Source organism: Ranitomeya imitator, chromosome 1, assembly GCF_032444005.1.
Source record: "Ranitomeya imitator isolate aRanImi1 chromosome 1, aRanImi1.pri, whole genome shotgun sequence".
Taxonomy (NCBI): Eukaryota; Metazoa; Chordata; class Amphibia; order Anura; family Dendrobatidae; genus Ranitomeya; species Ranitomeya imitator.
In genome coordinates, this window is record NC_091282.1 from 1059044422 (window position 1) to 1059068471 (window position 24050).

Sequence of the window (24050 nt, forward strand, 5' to 3'; positions counted from 1 at the left end):
GGTACATGTCAGCTGTATAGATCAGCTGTCATGTCTCTGGAAAGGTGCAGGCTCAGTCGGGGAGCCCACATCAAACTGAGGGAGTCTGACGTGTGCGTACTATTACGCCACGTGTCTGAAAGGGGTTAATAAATATAAGATGTAGAAAAAAATACTTATCCAATATTCCCCTCATCACTCACATCTGCTGCTCACCATCCCTCTTATGGTCTTCAGCACCCCTCCTTACCAGCGCCACGCACTGAAACCCAGGTGACATTATCATAGGTGACATGACTGCTCACATGATGATGATCAACATGGATTAATGAGTTCAGGACTGCCCCTAGAGTATAAATTTCTGGGCAGTCTTCATTCTATTCTGCAGTGATGTTCTAAAATGTCAATATATTAAAAAACAGTAAAACGTTATTCTGCAGCTGTTGCAGTAGAAAACCAGGTGTTTGAAATAGCCAGTCTCCCTGCAGATAAGGCACACATGATTTATGTTTATGTTTACCTTTTCTGATCCCTGTATACACCGTGCTAAGAAAACATTGTATAAAGAATATAAACCAATTACCATGCTTTCTCCTTTGACCCAGAGATCATTTGTGGATCTGAAAGGGGTTGGAAAGCGGGAGATGAAGTTAGCCAATGTTCTACAGCACTCATGACCAAATGTCGCCACCTATTGGTTGAGCTGAACAGATGGGAACTGAAAGATGGGGAGAGTATTCCCGGAGAGAAGAGCTTGAAGGGGATGCCGAGTCAGGTGACAGCTGTGGAGCAGTTGTTAAATATAAAAGGTCAAGATGGTGAAGCGGGAAATCAGTTCGTGTCAAAAAGCGAGAAAAGCAAGATACATGAACTACACAAACCCTGTAGTAGATATAACAGAGATGGGCACTCACTGTACATATACTGTAGGTGCTCAAAAGTACAGTGAAATCTTCAAGAATTGGAAAAACTTCAGCACTGGATGTTGGGTTTTGACTAGAGTTGAGCGACCTTGACCTTTTTAGAGTCGAGCCGGGTTTCGCGAAACCCGACTATCTCAAAAGTCGGGTCGAGTGAAATCGGCCGATTATGACGTAAAGTCGGGATCGACCGAAACACGAAACCCAATGCAAGTCAATGGGGCAGCATAGTCGGCAGTGAGTGGGGGCCAGGAAAACACCTAGAGTGCCCATTTTAATGTCAAAACCATCCATTCTTCTTAATGAAGCTTGTCAAGCGTAATTTACCTTATACTAATTGGAAGGCATTTGAAATTAGGAATCATTTGGCTAAAGTTGTGGTGGGTAGGGCTGGTTCAAGTAATTAGTGGGCCCAGGAAATCTGGACCACGTCACGGCAGTGGAGCAGGGAGAGGTAAGTATTTCAACTTTGCAAGTGCTGTGAACCTGAGCAAGCAGGGGGGGCCAACTCGTTGGCATTGGCACTGGCACAGGGCCCCTCAAAGTACAGCGGTGTGTTTGCACGGCGGGGGCGCCTCCCACCGGCAGCAACACTTTTGCGTACTATGAGAGGCCCTGTGCCAGTGACATCGCCAACTAGTATTCCTCCCCCCACCTGATGAAGGAACCTGCACTTTCATCTGCACCTTCCTCTTTGTCCCCGTGTAAGGTGGTATGGTATGCGGGAAGAGCAACCTGACTTTCAGCAGGGTCACAATGTTGTTGTGTAGCGTGCACGGGGAATGTTGCGTTATGGGTCAGTGTACCAGCAGACTCATCTATCACTGGCTGGGCAATGGGCAGGATGAGGAGGAAACACAGATATAGGCCCAAAGAATAAAGTTGGCTAAATGCAGTTCAAAATTGGTAACACAGGAATAACCAGGGGGCATTGCAGTGGAGGACAACTGGAATGAGAGGCTGACACAGAGAGTAGGCCCAAATCAGTAAGTAGTCGAAATGCAGTTCAAAATTGGCAACCGTAGTAAACAGGCGGCACAGCTTTGTTCAGTGGAGGAGAACAGCAAGGAGTGGCAGACACCGATAGTAGGCCCCAACCCAACTAGTAGGCCAAATGCAGTCTAACATTAACAACTACTTAACGAGCGCCTGAAAACGGAATTTCAGGACAGGAAACCAGGAGAACAGCAAGGAGTGGCAGACACCGATAGTAGGCCCCAAACCAACTAGTACGCCAAATGCAGTTGTTCCGTTTAACCACAATTTAATGAGAGCCTGAAGATAGAAGTTCAGGAAAGGCAACCTGGAGAACACCTTGGAGTGGAACACACCATCTCTCTACACCCCATACCCAATTTGTAGGCCTAATGCAGTGTAGTTTCCAAGAACTACTAAACGAGAGCCGGAAGATCGAAGCTCAGGAAAGGCAACCTGGAGAACACCTTGGAGTGGAACACACCATCTCTCTACACCCCATACCCAATTTGTATGCCTAATGCAGTGTAGTTTCCAAGAACTACTAAACGAGAGCCGGAAGATCGAAGCTCAGGAAAGGCAACCTGGAGAACACCTTGGAGTGGAACACACCATCTCTCTACACCCCATACCCAATTTGTAGGCCTAATGCAGTGTAGTTTCCAACAACTACTAAACGAGAGCCGGAAGATCGAAGCTCAGGAAAGGCAACCTGGAGAACACCTTGGAGTTGAACACACCATCTCTCTACACCCCATACCCAATTTGTAGGCCTAATGCAGTGTAGTTTCCAAGAACTACTAAACGAGAGCCGGAAGATCGAAGCTCAGGAAAGGCAACCTGGAGAACACCTTGGAGTGGAACACACCATCTCTCTACACCCCATACCCAATTTGTAGGCCTAATGCAGTGTAGTTGCCAAGATCTACTAAACGAGAGCCGGAAGATCGAAGCTCAGGAAAGGCAACCTGGAGAACACCTTGGAGTGGAACACACCATCTCTCTACACCCCATACCCAATTTGTAGGCCTAATGCAGTGTAGTTTCCAAGAACTACTAAACGAGAGCATGAAGATCGAAGCTCAGGAAAGGCAACCTGGAGAACACCTTGGAGTGGAACACACCATCTCTCTACACCCCATACCCAATTTGTAGGCCTAATGCAGTGTAGTTTCCAACAACTACTAAACGAGAGCATGAAGATCGAAGCATTGGCGAGGAAACCTGGGGAACACCTTGGAGTGGAACACACCATCTCTCTACACCCCATACCCAATTTGTAGGCCTAATGCAGTGTAGTTTCCAACAACTACTAAACGAGAGCCGGAAGATCGAAGCTCAGGAAAGGCAACCTGGAGAACACCTTGGAGTGGAACACACCATCTCTCCACACCCCATACCCAATTTGTAGGCCTAATGCAGAGTAGTTTCCAACAACTACTAAACGAGAGCCGGAAGATCGAAGCTCAGGAAAGGCAACCTGGAGAACACCTTGGAGTTGAACACACCATCTCTCTACACCCCATACCCAATTTGTAGGCCTAATGCAGTGTAGTTTCCAACAACTACTAAACGAGAGCATGAAGATCGAAGCTCAGGAAAGGCAACCTGGGGAACACCTTGGAGTGTAACAAACCCTCTCTCTACACCACGGAAGGGCTGATTCTTAGGAAGGAAGGCTGTCGGAAAGAAGCAGGGCGCGTCCGAGGGTGATTATATTCTTATTAGGTATATACTCACCCTCGGACGCGCCCTGCTTCTTTATTTGTAATGAATGTTTATTTGCAATGTTGTTTTGACTTACTCTATTTTTTTGGTAAATAATGATTTTATTATTTTCATTGTTTTGCATCTTCTTGGCAATAATATAAAGAAGACGCGACAGGACAACACTCGGTGGATGCCATATCTGTGTTTTAAATTGAAAAAAACTTTCAGTTAACTACTTGCAGGAGAAAGTTATTGTAGCTGGTGGCCATTTATAGTACTGTACCAGATTTTTGTTGTATGTGTTTGTTTTTAATGTTAAAATGTCTGCATTTGATATCTCTCCAGTATTTTCTTTTTTATAAGCAAAATACTTATTTTTATATTTTCTGATGTTGGTTCAAGGGGTACATGGGCAGCAGTAGACAGGTCAGTGGAGGCCTAGTGGAAGGAGGGACCGCAGACAGGCTTCGAAGCCCTAACATAATAAATTGGGCTGGCTGTAGGCAATTTAAAATTGGTTCCAGGGGCACACGGGCAGCAGTAGACAGGTCAGTGGAGGCCTAGTGGAAGGAGGGACCGCAGACAGGCTTCGAAGCCCGAACATAATAAATTGGGCTGGCTGTAGGCAATTTAAAATTGGTTCCAGGGGCACACGGGCGGCAGTAGACAGGTCAGTGGAGGCCTAGTGGAAGGAGGGACCGCAGACAGGCTTCGAAGCCCTAACATAATAAATTGGGCTGGCTGTAGGCAATTTAAAATTGGTTCCAGGGGAACACGGGTGGCAGTAGACAGGTCAGTGGAGTCCTAGTGGAAGGAGGGACCGCAGACAGGCTTCGAAGCCCTAACATAATAAATTGGGCTGGCTGTAGGCAATTTAAAATTGGTTCCAGGGGCACACGGGCGGCAGTAGACAGGTCAGTGGAGGCCTAGTGGAAGGAGGGACCGCAGACAGGCTTCGAAGCCCTAACATAATAAATTGGGCTGGCTGTAGGCAATTTAAAATTGGTTCCAGGGGAACACGGGCAGCAGTAGACAGGTCAGTGGAGGCCTAGTGGAAGGAGGGACCGCAGACAGGCTTCGAAGCCCTAACATAATAAATTGGGCTGGCTGTAGGCAATTGAAAATTGGTTCCAGGGGAACACGGGCAGCAGTAGACAGGTCAGTGGAGGCCTAGTGGAAGGAGGGACCGCAGACAGGCTTCGAAGCCCTAACATAATAAATTGGGCTGGCTGTAGGCAATTTAAAATTGGTTCCAGGGGAACACGGGCAGCAGTAGACAGGTCAGTGGAGGCCTAGTGGAAGGAGGGACCGCAGACAGGCTTCGAAGCCCTAACATAATAAATTGGGCTGGCTGTAGGCAATTTAAAATTGGTTCCAGGGGAACACGGGCAGCAGTAGACAGGTCAGTGGAGGCCTAGTGGAAGGAGGGACCGCAGACAGGCTTCGAAGCCCTAACATAATAAATTGGGCTGGCTGTAGGCAATTTAAAATTGGTTCCAGGGGAACACGGGCAGCAGTAGACAGGTCAGTGGAGGCCTAGTGGAAGGAGGGACCGCAGACAGGCTTCGAAGCCCTAACATAATAAACTGGGCTGGCTGTAGGCAATTTAAAATTGGTTCCAGGGGAACACGGGCAGCAGTAGACAGGTCAGTGGAGGCCTAGTGGAAGGAGGGACCGCAGACAGGCTTCGAAGCCCTAACATAATAAATTGGGCTGGCTCTAGGCAATTTAAAATTGGTTCCAGGGGAACACGGGCAGCAGTAGACAGGTCAGTGGAGGCCTAGTGGAAGGAGGGACCGCAGACAGGCATCGAAGGCCTAAAATAAAAAAATTGGGCTGGCTGTAGGCAATTTTAAATTGGTTCCAGGGGTACACGGGCAGCAGTGGTGTGGTCAGTGGAGGCCTAGTGGAAGGAGTGACCGCAGACAGGCATCGAAGGCCTAAAATAATAACACATGGCTGTAGGCAATTTTAAATTGGTTCCAGGGGTACACGGGCAGCAGTGGTGTGGTCAGTGGAGGCATAGTGGAAGGAGTGACCGCAGACAGGCTTCGAAGGCCTAACATAACAAAAATGTCAATACAATGGTATTGTCAGTGGCAGGCATTGAAGGATGTCAGCGCATAGACTAAACATTGGTGGAGCTGTGAGATAATTTTGCAAGTGGTAGAGCACTGTTTGAGCTGGGGGGGGAACTGTCTTGTGGCCGGCGGTACAGGCCCAGGGCCCCTCATATTACAACGGTGTGTCTGACATTGGGTGCGCACCACCACCGCCAGAGACACTTTATTGTACTAGGAGGGACCCAGTGGCAGTGCCGTCGACCAAAAGCGGGCACACCCACCTCTTCAGACAAACAGCACTCTCACGGGTGCTGTCGCCAAGTGTCGATACCACGGCCCCGTGTGGGGAGTTTGGCCATTTAGTGAGGTGTAAACATGTCGTATGCTGGACAATCAGGTGCAGAAAATTACGAGATTGGAAAAGGCATTCAGAATAGTCCACAGGCAAGACCTTTTCATAGGAAAGCTAGGTGTCAGCCGGGCAAGGTGGGGCAAAAGATTTCGAAATCCAGTTGTGGTTCATTTTAATGAAGGTTAGATCATCTACATTTTGGGTAGCCAGACGAGTCCTTTTTTCTGTTAGTATTGAACCTGCAGCACTGAATACTCTTTCTGATAGGACACTAGCTGCCGGGCAAGCAAGCTCCTGCAATGCATATTCTGCCAATTCTGGCCAGGTGTCTAATTTTGATGCCCAGTAATCAAATGGGAATGACGGTTGAGGGAGAACATCGATAAGGGATGAAAAATAGTTTGTAACCATACTGGACAAATGTTGTCTCCTGTCACTTTGAATTGATGCTGCAGTACCTGTCCTGTCTGCGGTCATAGCAAAATCACTCCACAACCTGGTCAGAAAACCCCTCTGGCCAACGACACTTCTGATTTCTGCCCCTCTAACTCCTCTGGTCTGCTGGCCCCTGCAGCTCGTGTGAGAACGATCACGGGCGCTGTGTGCAGGGAATGCCAGAAGCAAACGGTCAACAAGAGTTGATTGTTTGGTTGCTAATATTAGTTCCAAGTTCTCATGTGGCATTATATTTTGCAATTTGCCTTTATAGCGAGGATCAAGGAGGCAGGCCAACCAGTAATCGTCATCGTTCATCATTTTAGTTATGCGTGTGTCCCTTTTGAGGATACGTAAGGCATAATCCGCCATGTGGGCCAAAGTTCCAGTTCTCAAATCTGCGGTTGTGCTTGGTTGAGGGGCAGTTTCAGGCAAATCCACGTCACTTGTGTCCCTCCAAAAACCAGAACCCGGCCTTGCTGCGCCACCAATTTCCAGTGGCCCCGGAAAAGCTTCCTCATTAAAAATATAATCATCCCCATCATCCTCCTCGTCCTCCTCCTCCTCTTCGCCCGCTAACTCGTCCTGTACACTGCCCTGGCCAGACAATGGCTGACTGTCATCAAGGCTTTCCTCTTCCTCAGCTGCAGACGCCTGATCCTTTATGTGCGTCAAACTTTGCATCAGCAGACGCATTAGGGGGATGCTCATGCTTATTATGGCGTTGTCTGCACTAACCAGCCGTGTGCATTCCTCAAAACACTGAAGGACTTGACACATGTCTTGAATCTTCGACCACTGCACACCTGACAACTCCATGTCTGCCATCCTACTGCCTGCCCGTGTATGTGTATCCTCCCACAAAAACATAACAGCCCGCCTCTGTTCGCACAGTCTCTGAAGCATGTGCAGTGTTGAGTTCCACCTTGTTGCAACGTCTATGATTAGGCGATGCTGGGGAAGGTTCAAAGAACGCTGATAGGTCTGCATACGGCTGGAGTGTACGGGCGAACGGCGGATATGTGAGCAAAGTCCACGCACTTTGAGGAGCAGGTCGGATAACCCCGGATAACTTTTCAGGAAGCACTGCACCACCAGGTTTAAGGTGTGAGCCAGGCAAGGAATGTGTTTCAGTTGGGAAAGGGAGATGACAGCCATGAAATTCCTTCCGTTATCACTCACTACCTTGCCTGCCTCAAGATCTACAGTGCCCAGCCACGACTGCGTTTCTTTCTGCAAGAACTCGGACAGAACTTCCGCGGTGTGTCTGTTGTCGCCCAAACACTTCATAGCCAATACAGCCTGCTGACGTTTGCCAGTAGCTGCCCCATAATTCGAGACCTGGTGTGCAACAGTGGCAGCTGCGGATGGAGTGGTTGTGCGACTGCGGTCTGTGGACGAGCTCTCGCTTCTGCAGGAGGACGAAGAGGAGGAGGAGGGGGTGCGAACGGCTACAGCCAACTGTTTCCTAGACCGTGGGCTAGGCAGAACTGTCCCAAACTTGCTGTCCCCTGTGGACCCTGCATCCACCACATTTACCCAGTGTGCCGTGATGGACACGTAACGTCCCTGGCCATGCCTACTGGTCCATGCATCTGTTGTCAGGTGCACCTTTGTGCTCACAGATTGCCTGAGTGCATGGACGATGCGCTCTTTAACATGCTGGTGGAGGGCTGGGATGGCTTTTCTGGAAAAAAAGTGTCGACTGGGTAGCTCGTAGCGTGGTACAGCGTAGTCCATCAGGGCTTTGAAAGCTTCGCTTTCAACTAACCGGTAGGGCATCATCTCTAACGAGATTAGTCTAGCTATGTGGGCGTTCAAACCCTGTGTACGCGGATGCGAGGCTAAGTACTTCCTTTTTCTAACCATAGTCTCATGTAGGGTGAGCTGGACTGAAGAGCTGGAGATCGTGGAACTAGCAGGGGTGCCGGTGGACATGGCAGACTGAGAGACGGTGGGAGATGGTATTGTTGCCGCCAGTGCCCTAGATGCAGTGTTTCCTACTACGAAACTGGTGATTCCCTGACCCTGACTGCTTTGGCCTGGCAAAGAAACCTGCACAGATACTGCAGGTGGTGCGGAAAATGGTGGCCCTACACTGCCGGAAGGGATGTTGCGTTGCTGACTAGCTTCATTGGCCGAGGGTGCTACAACCTTAAGGGACGTTTGGTAGTTAGTCCAGGCTTGCAAATGCATGGTGGTTAAATGTCTATGCATGCAACTTGTATTGAGACTTTTCAGATTCTGTCCTCTGCTTAAGGTAGTTGAACATTTTTGACAGATGACTTTGCGCTGATCAATTGGATGTTGTTTAAAAAAATGCCAGACTGCACTCTTTCTAGCATCGGATACCTTTTCAGGCATTGCAGACTGAGCTTTAACCGGATGGCCACGCTGTCCTCCAACAGGTTTTGGCTTTGCCACGCGTTTTGGGCAAGATACGGGCCCGGCAGATGGAACCTGTTGCGATGTTGATGCCTGCTGCGGACCCTCCTCCTCCGCTTCAGAACTGCTGCCGCCTGCACCCTGTTCCCCCAATGGCTGCCAATCGGGGTCAAGAACTGGGTCATCTATTACCTCTTCTTGTAGCTCGTGTGCAACTTCGTCTGTGTCACCATGTCGGTCGGTGGTATAGCGTTCGTGATGGGGCAACATAGTCTCATCAGGGTCTGATTCTTGATCATTACCCTGCGAGGGCAATGTTGTGGTCTGAGTCAAAGGACCAGCATAGTAGTCTGGCTGTGGCTGTGCATCAGTGCACTCCATGTCAGATTCAACTTGTAATGGGCATGGACTGTTAACTGCTTCACTTTCTAAGCCAGGGACGGTATGTGTAAAGAGCTCCATGGAGTAACCCGTTGTGTCGCCTGCTGCATTCTTCTCTGTTGTTGTTTTTGCTGAAGAGGACAAGGAAGCGACTTGTCCCTGACCGTGAACATCCACTAACGACGCGCTGCTTTGACATTTACCAGTTTCACGAGAGGAGGCAAAAGAGCTAGAGGCTGAGTCTGCAAGATAAGCCAAAACTTGCTCTTGCTGCTCCGGCTTTAAAAGCGGTTTTCCTACTCCCAGAAAAGGGAGCGTTCGAGGCCTTGTGTAGCCAGACGACGAACCTGGCTCCACAGCTCCAGACTTAGGTGCAATATTTTTTTTCCCACGACCAGCTGATGCTCCACCACTACCACTACCCTCATTACCAGCTGACAATGAACGCCCCCGGCCACGACCTCTTCCACCAGACTTCCTCATTGTTTTAAAAAAGTAAACAAACTAACGGTATTTGTTGCTGTCACACAACTTACACGGTGAGCTATAACTTCAGTATGATTTAGCTACCCCTTTACAGGTGAGTGAGACCACAACGAAAATCAGGCACAATGTTACACACTCTATTGTTGGTGGCAACAAATGAGAGAGATGCCACACACGCAGGACTGTCACTGAAGCACAAATGTAAATATTAATCTCCCACTGATTTTTTTTTTTTTTTTTTTCAGGGAGACTTTAGGAAAAAAAAAATAGAATAAAATGATTTTTTCAGGAAGAATTTAGAAACCAAATAAAATAAAATGATTTTTTCAGGGAGAATTTAGAAAACAAATAAAACAAAAAAAGGCTTTCTATGGCCCACTGAGTGAGAGATGACGCACACAGGAGTCAGGAGTGGCACACAAGCCCAGAGGCCAATATTTATCTCCCACTGATTGATGTAGTGATTTTTTCAGGTAGATTTTGGAACCCAAATCAAGCTAAAAAAAATAATAGGCTTTCTATGGCCCACAATTGGAGAGAGAGAGAGAGATGGCACACCCAGGAGTCAAGACTGGCACACAAGCAGAAAGGGCAATATTAATCTCCCACTGATTTTTTTTTTTTTTTTTTTCAGGGAGACTTTAGGAAAAAAAAAAAATAGAATAAAATGATTTTTTCAGGAAGAATTTAGAAACCAAATAAAATAAAATGATTTTTTCAGGGAGAATTTAGAAAACAAATAAAACAAAAAAAGGCTTTCTATGGCCCACTGAGTGAGAGATGACGCACACAGGAGTCAGGAGTGGCACACAAGCCCAGAGGCCAATATTTATCTCCCACTGATTGATGTAGTGATTATTTCAGGTAGATTTTGGAACCCAAATCAAGCTAAAAAAATAATAGGCTTTTTATGGCCCACAATTGGAGAGAGAGAGAGAGATGCCACACCCAGGATTCAAGACTGGCACACAAGCAGAAAGGGCAATATTAATCTCCCACTGATTTGTTTTTTTTTTTTCAGGGAGACTTTAGGAAAAAAAAAATAGAATAAAATGATTTTTTCAGGAAGAATTTAGAAACCAAATAAAATAAAATGATTTTTTCAGGGAGAATTTAGAAAACAAATAAAACAAAAAAAGGCTTTCTATGGCCCACTGAGTGAGAGATGACGCACACAGGAGTCAGGAGTGGCACACAAGCCCAGAGGCCAATATTTATCTCCCACTGATTGATGTAGTGATTTTTTCAGGTAGATTTTGGAACCCAAATCAAGCTAAAAAAATAATAGGCTTTCTATGGCCCACAATTGGAGAGAGAGAGAGAGATGGCACACCCAGGAGTCAAGACTGGCACACAAGCAGAAAGGGCAATATTAATCTCCCACTGATTTGTTTTTTTTGTTTTTTTCAGGGAGACTTTAGAAAAAAAAATAGAATAAAATGATTTTTTCAGGAAGAATTTAGAAACCAAATAAAATAAAATGATTTTTTCAGGGAGACTTTAGAAAACAAATAAAACAAAAAAAGGCTTTCTATGGCCCACTGAGTGAGAGATGACGCACACAGGAGTCAGGAGTGGCACACAAGCCCAGAGGCCAATATTTATCTCCCACTGATTGATGTAGTGATTATTTCAGGTAGATTTTGGAACCCAAATCAAGCTAAAAAAATGATAGGCTTTCTATGGCCCACAATTGGAGAGAGAGAGAGAGATGGCACACCCAGGATTCAAGACTGGCACACAAGCAGAAAGGGCAATATTAATCTCCCACTGATTTTTTTTTTTTTTTTTTTCAGGGAGACTTTAGGAAAAAAAAAATAGAATAAAATGATTTTTTCAGGAAGAATTTAGAAACCAAATAAAATAAAATGATTTTTTCAGGGAGAATTTAGAAAACAAATAAAACAAAAAAAGGCTTTCTATGGCCCACTGAGTGAGAGATGACGCACACAGGAGTCAGGAGTGGCACACAAGCCCAGAGGCCAATATTTATCTCCCACTGATTGATGTAGTGATTTTTTCAGGTAGATTTTGGAACCCAAATCAAGCTAAAAAAATAATAGGCTTTCTATGGCCCACAATTGGAGAGAGAGAGAGAGATGGCACACCCAGGAGCCAAGACTGACACACAAGCAGAAAGGGCAATATTAATCTCCCACTGATTTGTTTTTTTTGTTTTTCTCAGGGAGACTTTAGAAAAAAAAAATAGAATAAAATGATTTTTTCAGGAAGAATTTAGAAACCAAATAAAATAAAATGATTTTTTCAGGGAGAATTTAGAAAACAAATAAAACAAAAAAAGGCTTTCTATGGCCCACTGAGTGAGAGATGACGCACACAGGAGTCAGGAGTGGCACACAAGCCCAGAGGCCAATATTTATCTCCCACTGATTGATGTAGTGATTTTTTCAGGTAGATTTTGGAACCCAAATCAAGCTAAAAAAATAATAGGCTTTCTATGGCCCACAATTGGAGAGAGAGAGAGAGATGGCACACCCAGGAGTCAAGACTGGCACACAAGCAGAAAGGGCAATATTAATCTCCCACTGATTTGTTTTTTTTTTTTTTTCAGGGAGACTTTAGGAAAAAAAAAATAGAATAAAATGATTTTTTCAGGAAGAATTTAGAAACCAAATAAAATAAAATGATTTTTTCAGGGAGAATTTAGAAAACAAATAAAACAAAAAAAGGCTTTCTATGGCCCACTGAGTGAGAGATGACGCACACAGGAGTCAGGAGTGGCACACAAGCCCAGAGGCCAATATTTATCTCCCACTGATTGATGTAGTGATTATTTCAGGTAGATTTTGGAACCCAAATCAAGCTAAAAAAATAATAGGCTTTCTATGGCCCACAATTGGAGAGAGAGAGAGAGAGAGATGGCACACCCAGGAGTCAAGACTGGCACACAAGCAGAAAGGGCAATATTAATCTCCCACTGATTTGTTTTTGTTTTTTTTTCAGGGAGACTTTAGGAAAAAAAAAATAGAATAAAATGATTTTTTCAGGAAGAATTTAGAAACCAAATAAAATAAAATGATTTTTTCAGGGAGAATTTAGAAAACAAATAAAACAAAAAAAGGCTTTCTATGGCCCACTGAGTGAGAGATGACGAACACAGGAGTCAGGAGTGGCACACAAGCCCAGAGGCCAATATTTATCTCCCACTGATTGATGTAGTGATTTTTTCAGGTAGATTTTGGAACCCAAATCAAGCTAAAAAAATAATAGGCTTTCTATGGCCCACAATTGGAGAGAGAGAGAGAGATGGCACACCCAGGAGTCAAGACTGGCACACAAGCAGAAAGGGCAATATTAATCCCCACTGATTTGTTTTTTTTTTTTTTTCAGGGAGACTTTAGGAAAAAAAAATAGAATAAAATGATTTTTTCAGGAAGAATTTAGAAACCAAATAAAATAAAATGATTTTTTCAGGGAGAATTTAGAAAACAAATAAAACAAAAAAAGGCTTTCTATGGCCCACTGAGTGAGAGATGACGCACACAGGAGTCAGGAGTGGCACACAAGCCCAGAGGCCAATATTTATCTCCCACTGATTGATGTAGTGATTTTTTCAGGTAGATTTTGGAACCCAAATCAAGCTAAAAAAATAATAGGCTTTCTATGGCCCACAATTGGAGAGAGAGAGAGAGATGGCACACCCAGGAGTCAAGACTGGCACACAAGCAGAAAGGGCAATATTAATCCCCACTGATTTGTTTTTTTTTTTTTTTCAGGGAGACTTTAGGAAAAAAAAATAGAATAAAATGATTTTTTCAGGAAGAATTTAGAAACCAAATAAAATAAAATGATTTTTTCAGGGAGAATTTAGAAAAAAAATAAAACAAAAAAAGGCTTTCTATGGCCCACTGAGTGAGAGATGACGCACACAGGAGTCAGGAGTGGCACACAAGCCCAGAGGCCAATATTTATCTCCCACTGTTTTTTTTTTGTTCCAGGGAAAATTTATAAACCCAATAAAAAAAATAATAAATAGGCTTTCTATGGCCCACTATCTGAGAGAGAGAGAGAGAGATGGCACGCTCAGGACTGGCACACAAGCCCAAAGGCCAATATTAATCTCCCTTTTTTTTTCAGGGAGGATTTATAAAACTAAAAAAAAATAAATAAATAGGCTTTCTATGGCCAACTATTTGTGAGAGAGATGGCACGCTCAGGACTGGCACACAAGCCCAGAGGCCAATATTAATCTCCCACTTTTTTTTTTTTTGTTCCAGGGAAAATTTATAAACCCAATAAAAAAAATAATAAATAGGCTTTCTATGGCCCACTATCTGAGAGAGAGAGATGGCACGCTTAGGACTGGCACACAAGCCCAAAGGCCAATATTAATCTCCCACTGATTGATTTATTGATTTTTTCAGGTAGAATTTAGAACCCAAATAAAGCAAAAAAAAAAAAAAATGGGCTTTCTATGGCCCACTGAGTGAGTGATGATGCACACAGGATTCAGGAGTGGCACACAAGCCCTGAGGCCAATATTTTTCTCCCACTGATTGATGTAGTGATTTTTTCAGGTAGATTTTAGAACCCAAATCAAGCAAAAAAATAAATAGGCTTTCTATGGCCCACTGACTGAGAGATGGCACACACAGGGATGGCACTCTAGCAGAAATGTCAATCTTAATCTCCCACAAAAAAAAAAAAAAAAAACAGGGAGTGTCCTTCAATTACTATCTCCCTGCAGTAATCTCAGCCAGGTATGGCAGGCAGCAATAAGGAGTGGACTGATGCACAAATTAAATAAAAAGTGTGTACAAACAAAAAGGATAGCTGTGCAGAAAGGAAGGAACAAGAGGATTTCTGCTTTGAAAAAAGCAGTTGGTTTGCACAGCGGCGTACACACAGCAATGCAGCTATCAGGGAGCCTTCTAGGGCAGCCCAATGAGCTACAGCGCTGAGGGGAAAAAAAAAAAAATGTAGCTTCCACTGTCCCTGCACACCGAAGGTGGTGTTGGGCAGTGGAAATCGCTACAGCACAAGCGGTTTGGTGGTTAATGGACCCTGCCTAACGCTATCCCTGCTTCTGACGAAGCGGCAGCAACCTCTCCCTAAGCTCAGATCAGCAGCAGTAACATGGCGGTCGGGGGGAACGCCCCTTTATAGCCCCTGTGACGCCGCAGACAGCAAGCCAATCACTGCAATGCCCTTCTCTAAGATGGTGGGGACCAGGACCTATGTCATCACGCTGCCCACACTCTGCGTTTACCTTCATTGGCTGAGAAATGGCGCTTTTCGCGTCATTAAAACGTGACTTTGGCGCGAAAGTCGCGTACCGCATGGCCGACCCCGCACAGGGGTCGGATCGGGTTTCATGAAACCCGACTTTGCCAAAAGTCGGCGACTTTTGAAAATGAACGACCCGTTTCGCTCAACCCTAGTCTTGACTAGCAACATTTGGAATTCAGTGCTGGTGTCCGGTCACTCTCAGGTGACTCTACTCCGTGGATTTTCAAGAATTAGAAAAACTTTGGCACTCAAAAATGTGATTGAAGAAAAAATATATAATTTTATTTGTGGCTCAAAATGAAAAAACAGATAACATTCCCCAATGTTTCGGCCGTATATGGCATTTTCCATTGATTATCTGTACAAGTGATAATCAAATAATAACAAAAATTATAATGGTCATTAGCACAAAAATGTAAATAATGTACAATATACATATATGCTTTTGCTCCAATCACATTTCTGAGTGCCGAAACGTAATGACTCTGCCTGGTGAAATACAAAGACAGCCTAGGGGGCGCTATAGGGAGCACAGAAAGAGGGAGGAATTAGACATGCCGTGCACACAGGACCTGAACTTGGCTGGTCACGTGTTCACTGCAGGGACAATGGGGTGGAGCTACCATGGAATAATTGGGGGTCTGCAAGAAATGCAGGACACAGAGTACAAAGACAGAGACGTAGTCAAAGGACAAGCCAAAGGTCGGCAGCGAGACGGGAGTGAGGTACCAAGGTGCAAAACAGCAGATTTGTCACAGACAAACCAAGGGGTCAGAAAGCAAGGACAGAAAGAAAAATACCAAGCAGAAAACAGGGGCAGTAGTTAGGGGAAAGAACTGGGTCATACACAGCGAAGCACACACACACACTGAGGCACAGCAATTACAGAGAGTAACCTGGGACAGCTACCACAAACCGAGTAGACAGAAGTATACCTGACTCAGAACCCAGGAATCACTAGCATTAAATAGCCACCCCAGAACCAGAATCGTGTCCTCAGCCAATTTCACTCAATTGGGTTAATCGTAAATGAGACCTAAGGGTACCGTCACACAGTGGCATTTTGATCGCTACGACGGCACGATTCGTGACGTTCCAGCGATATACTTACGATCTCGCTGTGTCTGACACGCTCCTGCGATCAGGGACCCCGCTGAGAATCGTACGTCGTAGCAGATCGTTTGAAACTTTCTTTCGTCATCTAGTGTCTCGCTGTGGCGGCATGATCGCATGGTGTAACAAAGGTGTGCGCGATATTGTATGCGATGTGCGCATAGTAACCAACAGCTTCTACATCGCAAATACGTCGTGACGTTATCGCTCCAACTTTGTGCATTGCGAAGTGTGACCGCAGTCTACGATGCTGGAGCGATATTGGAGCGATGCTGGAGCGTCACGGATCGTGCCGTTGTAGCGACTAAAGTGCCACTGTGAGACGGTACCTTAAGGCCTTGAAGAACTGATCCACAGACAATCTCTCAGGGGAGGTAGGAGGTAGGGAAAAAGCCCAGGACTGCGGGCCCTCACGTAACAAAGATATCACTATCCCCACCCTTTGACTCTCATCCCTTGAAGACCTAGGAAGCAGGGAAAACAATAACTTGCAACTCTCCCTAAAAACCCGGAATTTGCTTTTATCCCCAGAAAAGGTATCAGGTAATTTGACTGAGGGTTCAGGAGAAGAAAGGGAAACATCTGAGACAACCCCATCCATATTGCCAGACGTAGATGAGGCACCTTGAACTGCACTAACTGTATCCGCCAACTCCATTTGCACCTGTCGGTGAGAAGCAACCAAAGCTCTTTGCTCTACCAACAGATTCTGCATCATTTTGGTCAGGTTAGCTACCTGATCTGACAGAGCCTGGAGCGGATCCATATCAGAGAAAAAGGGAAAAAAAAGTGCAGTATCTCCTTACATGCTTTGGGGCAGTTATAATGTAATGACGCTGCCTGGTGTAGAAGAAAGACAGCCTAGGGGGCGCTAGCGGGAGCACAAGAAGAGGGAGGAATGAGACATGACCTGATCTAGGCTGGTCACATGATCACTGCAGGGACAATGGGGTGGAGCTACCATGCAAGAACGGAGGGGTCTGCAAGAAATGCGGGACACAGAGTACAAAGACAGAGACGTAGTCAAAGGACAAGCCAAGGGTTAGAGCCAGATGGGAGCGAGATACCAAGGGGCAAAACAGCAGATTAGTCAGAGACAAGACAAGGGGTCAGAAAACCAACACAGACAGAAGTACCAAGCAGAAAACAGGGGCAATAGTTAGGGGACAGAACTGGGTCATACACAGCAAAGCACACACACACTGAGGCACAGTGATTACAGAGAGTAACCTTGGTCAGCTACCACAAATCTAGTAGACGGAAGTATAACTGACTCAGAACCCAGGAATCACCAGCATTAAATAGCCACTCCAGAATCAAAGAGAGGCAGACTAATTTAACCCAGACCTGACCAGGACAGAGCCAGAACCAGCCCATCCAGAGTCATGACACAAAGTTTTTCTAATTCTTGAAAATCCACGGAGTAAAGTCACTTGAGAGCAACTGGACACTAGAGTAAGTGAGACATTGTTGGTCAAGTATCGAAGTCAAGATGTCTCCGGTCAAGATCCAACATCCAAACTTTGCCAGTCAAGACCCAATATCCAGACTTTGCCGGTGAACACCCAACGTCCATACTCTGCTGGTCATGCAATGATAGTTGAATACTATTCCCCAGATGGGATGGAATGTCTTTCGTGCTGAGGAGAAGTCCTGGGGAATTGGGCAGTTACGTCCAGCTAGAAGAATTTTACAGGGTGTGAGCCGGTGCAATGCTTCAGGGAAAGAAGAGGGTCAGTGCGAGGAATGCACTGGGTACCAAGAGACTCACATATTGGGGACTTGTGGCCTAAAGGGAAGTACAAGTGACTCCCATTGGAACTAGTGTAACAAACAGAGATGCCTATGAGATTGTATGACGGTGGCGGGACTAGTGCTGGGAGTGACATCTGTTAAGCTGAGATACACATTACCTATTAGTTGATTAACTGCTAGATATTAAGGATAAGGTATCTAAATAGAGTGTTGATTAAGTTATTTCATTTAATGTTCTGTGAACTGCTAACAGATGTAGAGAGAGAACTGGAGCTGCAGGGTCCCCATGAAATCTTGTCAACTCTGCTGTGCTTAGATAGGAATGATTTTCTCCTGTGACTGGGGCTAACATATCTGCACACATTACTGTGAAAATCAGCAGTAAAACAGCAGTATAAGATCTTATTAAGGGCACAGTTTGTAAAATACCCGACAATAAATAAATAAATAAAAAAGCATGATAATTTTTTTAACCAAAATAATAACTAAAAAAGACCACCAGTTGGAATTAGGGTTGAGCGAAATGGATCGGACAAATTAAAAAATTGCCGACTTTCGGCAAAGTCGTGTTTCATGAAACCCGACCCGATCCTAGTGTGGGATCGGCCATGAGGTTGGCGATCATCGCGCCAAAGTCGCGTTTCGTATGATGCATTCAGTGCCATTTTTCAGCCAATGAAGGAGGACGCAGAGTGTGGGCAGCGTGATGACATAGGTCTCGGTCCCCACCATCTTAGAGAAAGGCATGACAGTGATTGGCTTGCTTTCTGTGGTGTCACAGGGGCTATAAAGGGGCATGCACGCCGACCGCATCTTACTTCTGCCGATCATAGCATAGGGAGAGGTTGCCGCAGCTTCATCAGAAGAAGGGATGTAGTTAGGGAGGGAAGATTAAGCTCCGAAACTGCTTGTGCTGTAGCGATTTCCACTGCCAACACCACCATTTGTTTGCAGGGACAGTGGAGGCTATATTTTTGTGCATCAGCTCTGTAGCTTATTAGGCTGCCTTATAAGGCTCCCTGATCGCTGCATTGCTGTTTGCACGCTGCTGTGCAAACCAACTGCTCTTTTAAAAGCAAAAATCCTGTTGCTCCTTTCTTCCTTTCTGCAACAGTTATCTTGTTTATTTGTCCACACTTTTGTGTGCAGCAGTCCTTTTTATTGCTGCCATACTTGTCCTGAAATCATTGTAGGGAGATTGAAATTGTACTACAGTCCTTGTATTTTTTCATATATCTTCCAGCCACTTTCTGCCACTTACATTGTGTTGTTTTATGCACAGGGCCTGAGGTTTGGTTTAGTCTCCCCCCAAAAAAAGTGAGATTCAAATTATCACAAAGTGGATATATTTCAGTCCTGTTAGTTTGTGGTATATCAGACAGCCACTTTCTGCCACTTACATTGTGTTGTTTTATGCACAGGGCCTGAGGTTTGGTTTAGTCTCCCCCCCAAAAAAGTGAGATTCAAATTATCACAAAGTGGATATATTTCAGTCCTGTTAGGTTGTGGTATATCAGACAGCCACTTTCTGCCACTTACATTGTGTTGTTTTATGCACAGGGACTACAGTTTGGTTCAGTCTCCCCCCCAAAAAAGTGAGATTCAAATTATCATAAAGTGCATATATTTCAGTCCTGTTAGTTTGTGGTATATCAGACAGCCACTTTCTGCCACTTACATTGTGTTGTTTTATGCACAGGGCCTGAGGTTTGGTTTAGTCTCCCCCCAAAAAAGTGAGATGCAAATTATCACAAAGTGGATATATTTCAGTCCTGTTAGTTTGTTGTATATCAGCCAGCTACTTTCTGCCACTTACATTGTGTTGTTTTATGCACAAGGCCTGAGGTTTGGTTTAGTCTCCCCCCAAAAAAAGTGAGATTCAAATTATCACAAAGTGGATATATTTCAGTCCTGTTAGTTTGTGGTATATCAGCCAGCCACTTTCTGCCACTTACATTGTGTTGTTTTATGCACAGGGACTGCGGTTTGGTTCAGTCTCCCCCCCAAAAAAGTGAGATTCAAATTATCACAAAGTGCATATATTTCAGTCCTGTTAGTTTGTGGTATATCAGCCAGCCACTTTCTGCCACTTACATTGTGTTGTTTTATGCACAGGGCCTGAGGTTTGGTTTAGTCTTCCCCCCAAAAAAAGTGAGATTCAAATTATCACAAAGTGGATATATTTCAGTCCTGTTAGTTTGTTGTATATCAGCCAGCCACTTTCTGCCACTTACATTGTGTTGTTTTATGCACAGGGACTGCGGTTTGGTTCAGTCTCCCCCCCAAAAAAGTGAGATTCAAATTATCACAAAGTGCATATATTTCAGTCCTGTTAGTTTGTGGTATATCAGCCAGCCACTTTCTGCCACTTAGATTGCGTTGTTATATACACTGGGCCTAAGTTGTGGTTCAGTCTCCCAAAAAAAAGGGGAGATTCAAATTCTCACAAAGTGGATATACTTCTGTCCTGTTAGTTTGTTGTATATCAGCCAGCCGTTTTTAGCCACTTACATTGTGTTGTTTTTTGCACAGGGCCTGAGTTTTTGTTCAGTCTCCCCCCCAAAAAAGGGAGATTTAAAATCTCAACACGTTTATATACACCTTCTACCTTGTTTTACAGTACCATATAACGGTTGTTATTTTGGTTAGATTTTCCAAAAAAGGAGGAAGTCAGGTGGGAGAGGCTGTGTGCGATGGTTGCGAGCTGGTACTGATGGTGGTGGTGGTGCATCTGGTGGTAGTGGCAAAAGCACAATAGCACCTAAGATTGGAGGAGTTGAGCCAGCATCATCGTCTGGCTACACAAGGCCTCGAAGGCTCCCTTATCTGGGAGTAGGAAAACGGCTTTTAAAGCCGGAGCAGCAGGAAAACGTTTTGGCTTTCCGTGCTGACTCAGCCTCTAGCTCTTTTGCCTCCTCTTCAGAAAGTTCCAAATGTAAAAGCAGCGAGTCGTCAGTGGATGCTCCCGATCAGGAACAAGACGTTTCCTTGTGTCCTTCACCCAAACCAAAAGTCAAGGATGCGTCAGGCGACACTACAGGTTACTCCATGGAGTTTTTTACACATACCGTGCCTGGGTTAGAACGGGAAATTGTTAGCTGCCCATTACAAAATGAATCGGACATGGAGTGCACTGATGCACAGCCACAGCTAGATTATAATGCTGTTCCATTGACTCAAATCACTACATTGCCCTCGCAGTGTACTGAGCCAGAATCTGACCCTGATGAGACTATGGTGCCCCGTTCCAAACGCTATAGCACCTTACACGGTGACACAGAGGAAGGTGCACATGACATTGAAGAGGAGGTGATAGATGACCCAGTTGTTGACCCAGATTGACAGCCATTGGGGGAAGAGGGTGCCGCTGCCAGTAGCTCAGAAGCGGAGGAGGATGATCCGCAGCAGCCATCTACATCGCGACAGCTGTCATCTGGCAGGCCCGTATCAGGCCAAAAACGTTTGTCAAAAACAAAAACATCTTTAGGACAGCGTGGCCATCCGGTGAAAGTAGCACAGCATGCAATGCCTGAAAAGGTATTCCATAGTAGGAAGAGTGCTGTGTGGCAATTTTTTAACCAAGTTCCGAATGATCAGTCAAAAGTTATCTGTAATGCTCAAAGACTTTTAGCAGAGGGAAGAATCTTCAAAATTTAAATACAACGTGCATGCTTAGACATTTAACCAGCATGCACTTGTAAGCCTGGACTAACTACCAAACGTCCTGTACCGTTGGTGCACCTGCTCAGAATTAAGGTAGTCAGCAACGCTACATTGCTTCCCTCACTGTAAGCCCACCGGTTAGGACACCACCAGCAGCAAATGTGGAGGTATCTTCGCAAGGCCAAAGCAGTCAGGGAATCACAAGGTTATTGGCAGGAAACACTGTATGTAGGCCAACATTGAGAATACCATCACCAACCCTCTCTCAATTCGCCATGTACACCACCACCACCGCTAGTTCCACCATATGCACCTCTCCAGTACAGCTCACCCTTCAAGAGACTCTCGTTAGGAAAAGAAAGTACTCATCTTCTCATCTGCGTACACAGGGTTTGAATGCCCACATTGCTAAACTAATCTCGTTAGAGATGATGCCCTACCGGTTGGTTGAAAGCGAAGCTTTCAAAGCCCTAATGGCCTACGCAGTACCACGCTATGACCTACCCAGTCGACACTTCTTTGCAAGAAAAGCCATCCCAGCCCTCCACCAGCATGTCAAAGACCGCATTGTCCATGCACTGAGGCAATCAGTCAGTAGAAAGGTGCACTTCACAACAGATGCATGGACCAGTAGGCATGGTCAGGGATGTTACGTGTCCATCACGGCACACTGGGTTAATGTAGTGGATGCAGGGTCCACAGGGGACAGCCATAGTGGGACAGTTCTGCCTAGCCCACGGTCTAGGAAACAGTTGGCTGTAGGCGTTCTCCACCCCTCCTCCTCCTCCAGAAGCGAAAGCTCATCCACAGAGCGCAGTTGCACGACCACTCCATCCGCAGCTGGTGGTAAGCGTCAGCAGGCTGTGTTACAAATGTAGTGTTTGGGCGACAACAGACACACCGCGGAAGTACTGGTGGAGTACTTGCAGCAACAAACTCAGTCATGGCTGGGCAATGTACATCTTGAGGCAGGCAAAGTAGTCAGTGATAATGGAAGAAATTTTATGGCTGCCATAGCCCTTTCAGAACTTAAACACATACCTTGCCTGGCTCACACCTTGAACCTGGTGGTGCAGTGCTTCCTCAAAAATTATTATTAAGGTGCGAAGACTTTGTTCGCACATCCGCCGGTTGCCCGTACACTCCAGCCGTATCCTGAACCATCAGCGATCACTGAATCTTCCCCAGCACTGCCTAATAATCGACGTTGCAACAAGGTGGAACTCCACACTGCACATGGTTCAGAGGCTGTGCAATTAGAGGCATGCTGTAATTAATTTGTGGGAGGATACACATACACTGGCAGGCAGTTGGATGGCAGACATGGAGTTGTCTGGTGTGCAGTGGTCGAAGCTCCAAGACCTCTGTCAAGTCCTTCAGTGTTTTGAGGAATGTACACGGCTGGTAAGTGCAGATGATGCCATCATAAGCATGAGCATCCCACTAATGCGTCTGCTGATGCAAAGTTTGATGCACATTAAGGAGCTGGCGTCTGCAGCCGAGGAGGAAGGAAGCCTTGATGACGGTCAGCCATTGTCTGCTCAGGGAACTCTCCTGGATGAGGTGGCGAATGAAGAGGAGGAGGATGATTGGGATGAATATTTATAGGAGGAGGATGCTTCACTGGGGGCAATAGAAACTGGTGGCGTTGCAAGGTCAGGTACAGGGTTTTTGCGGGCCACAAGTGATGTTGATTTGCAAGAAAGTGCTCCTCAACCCAGCACATGCAGTGAATTGACGCGTTGAACATTGGCCCACATGGCAGAGTATGCCTTGCGCATCCTAAAACGGGACCCTCACATTATCAAAATGATGACCGATGGCAATTACTGGTTGGCCTGCCTCCTGGATCCACGATATAAAGGAAAATTACAAAATATCATGCCACATGAGAACCTTGAGCAAAAATGTTCTCCCTTACAGGTCATTCCCCTTTGATTACTGGGAATCCAAAATAGACACCTGGCCTGAATTGGCAGAATATGCATTACAGGAGCTCGCTTGCCCTTCTTCTAGTGTGCTATCAGAAAGAGTCTTCAGTGCTGCTGGTTCAATACTGACCGAAAAAAGCACACGTCTGGCTACCCAGAATGTTGATGATCTAACTTTCATTAAAATGAACCAATCATGGATTTCAAATTATTTTGCCCCACCTTCTCCTGCTGACACGTAGCTTGCCTGAAAAATGACTTGCTTTTGGCCTCCTCTTACTGACTTCTCCAATTCCGCCATTTGCAGCTGCTGAATGTCCACCGTAGGCCATATTTATACCTCCCTAAATGGGCTGACTCCCCCCACAGGGCCGTGGTCACCACCTGGCGCAAGCACCCGTGCGAGTGCCGTTTGCCTGGACAGGTGGGTGCGCCCACTCTTGGGCGATGGCACTGGCACAGGGTTCCTCATAGTGTCTCTGACAGTGGTAGTCCTGTTGAAATGATAGATGACAGTTAAAATAACAGGGGCCCTGGCCTCCATTTTAATACCAGTTAATACTTTACGCCTACTACCACTGTCTGCTACTCAGCAGAGGAACCCACCCCAGTACCTAACTATGCCGCCTGTTTAGTCCTGTTACCTATTTTG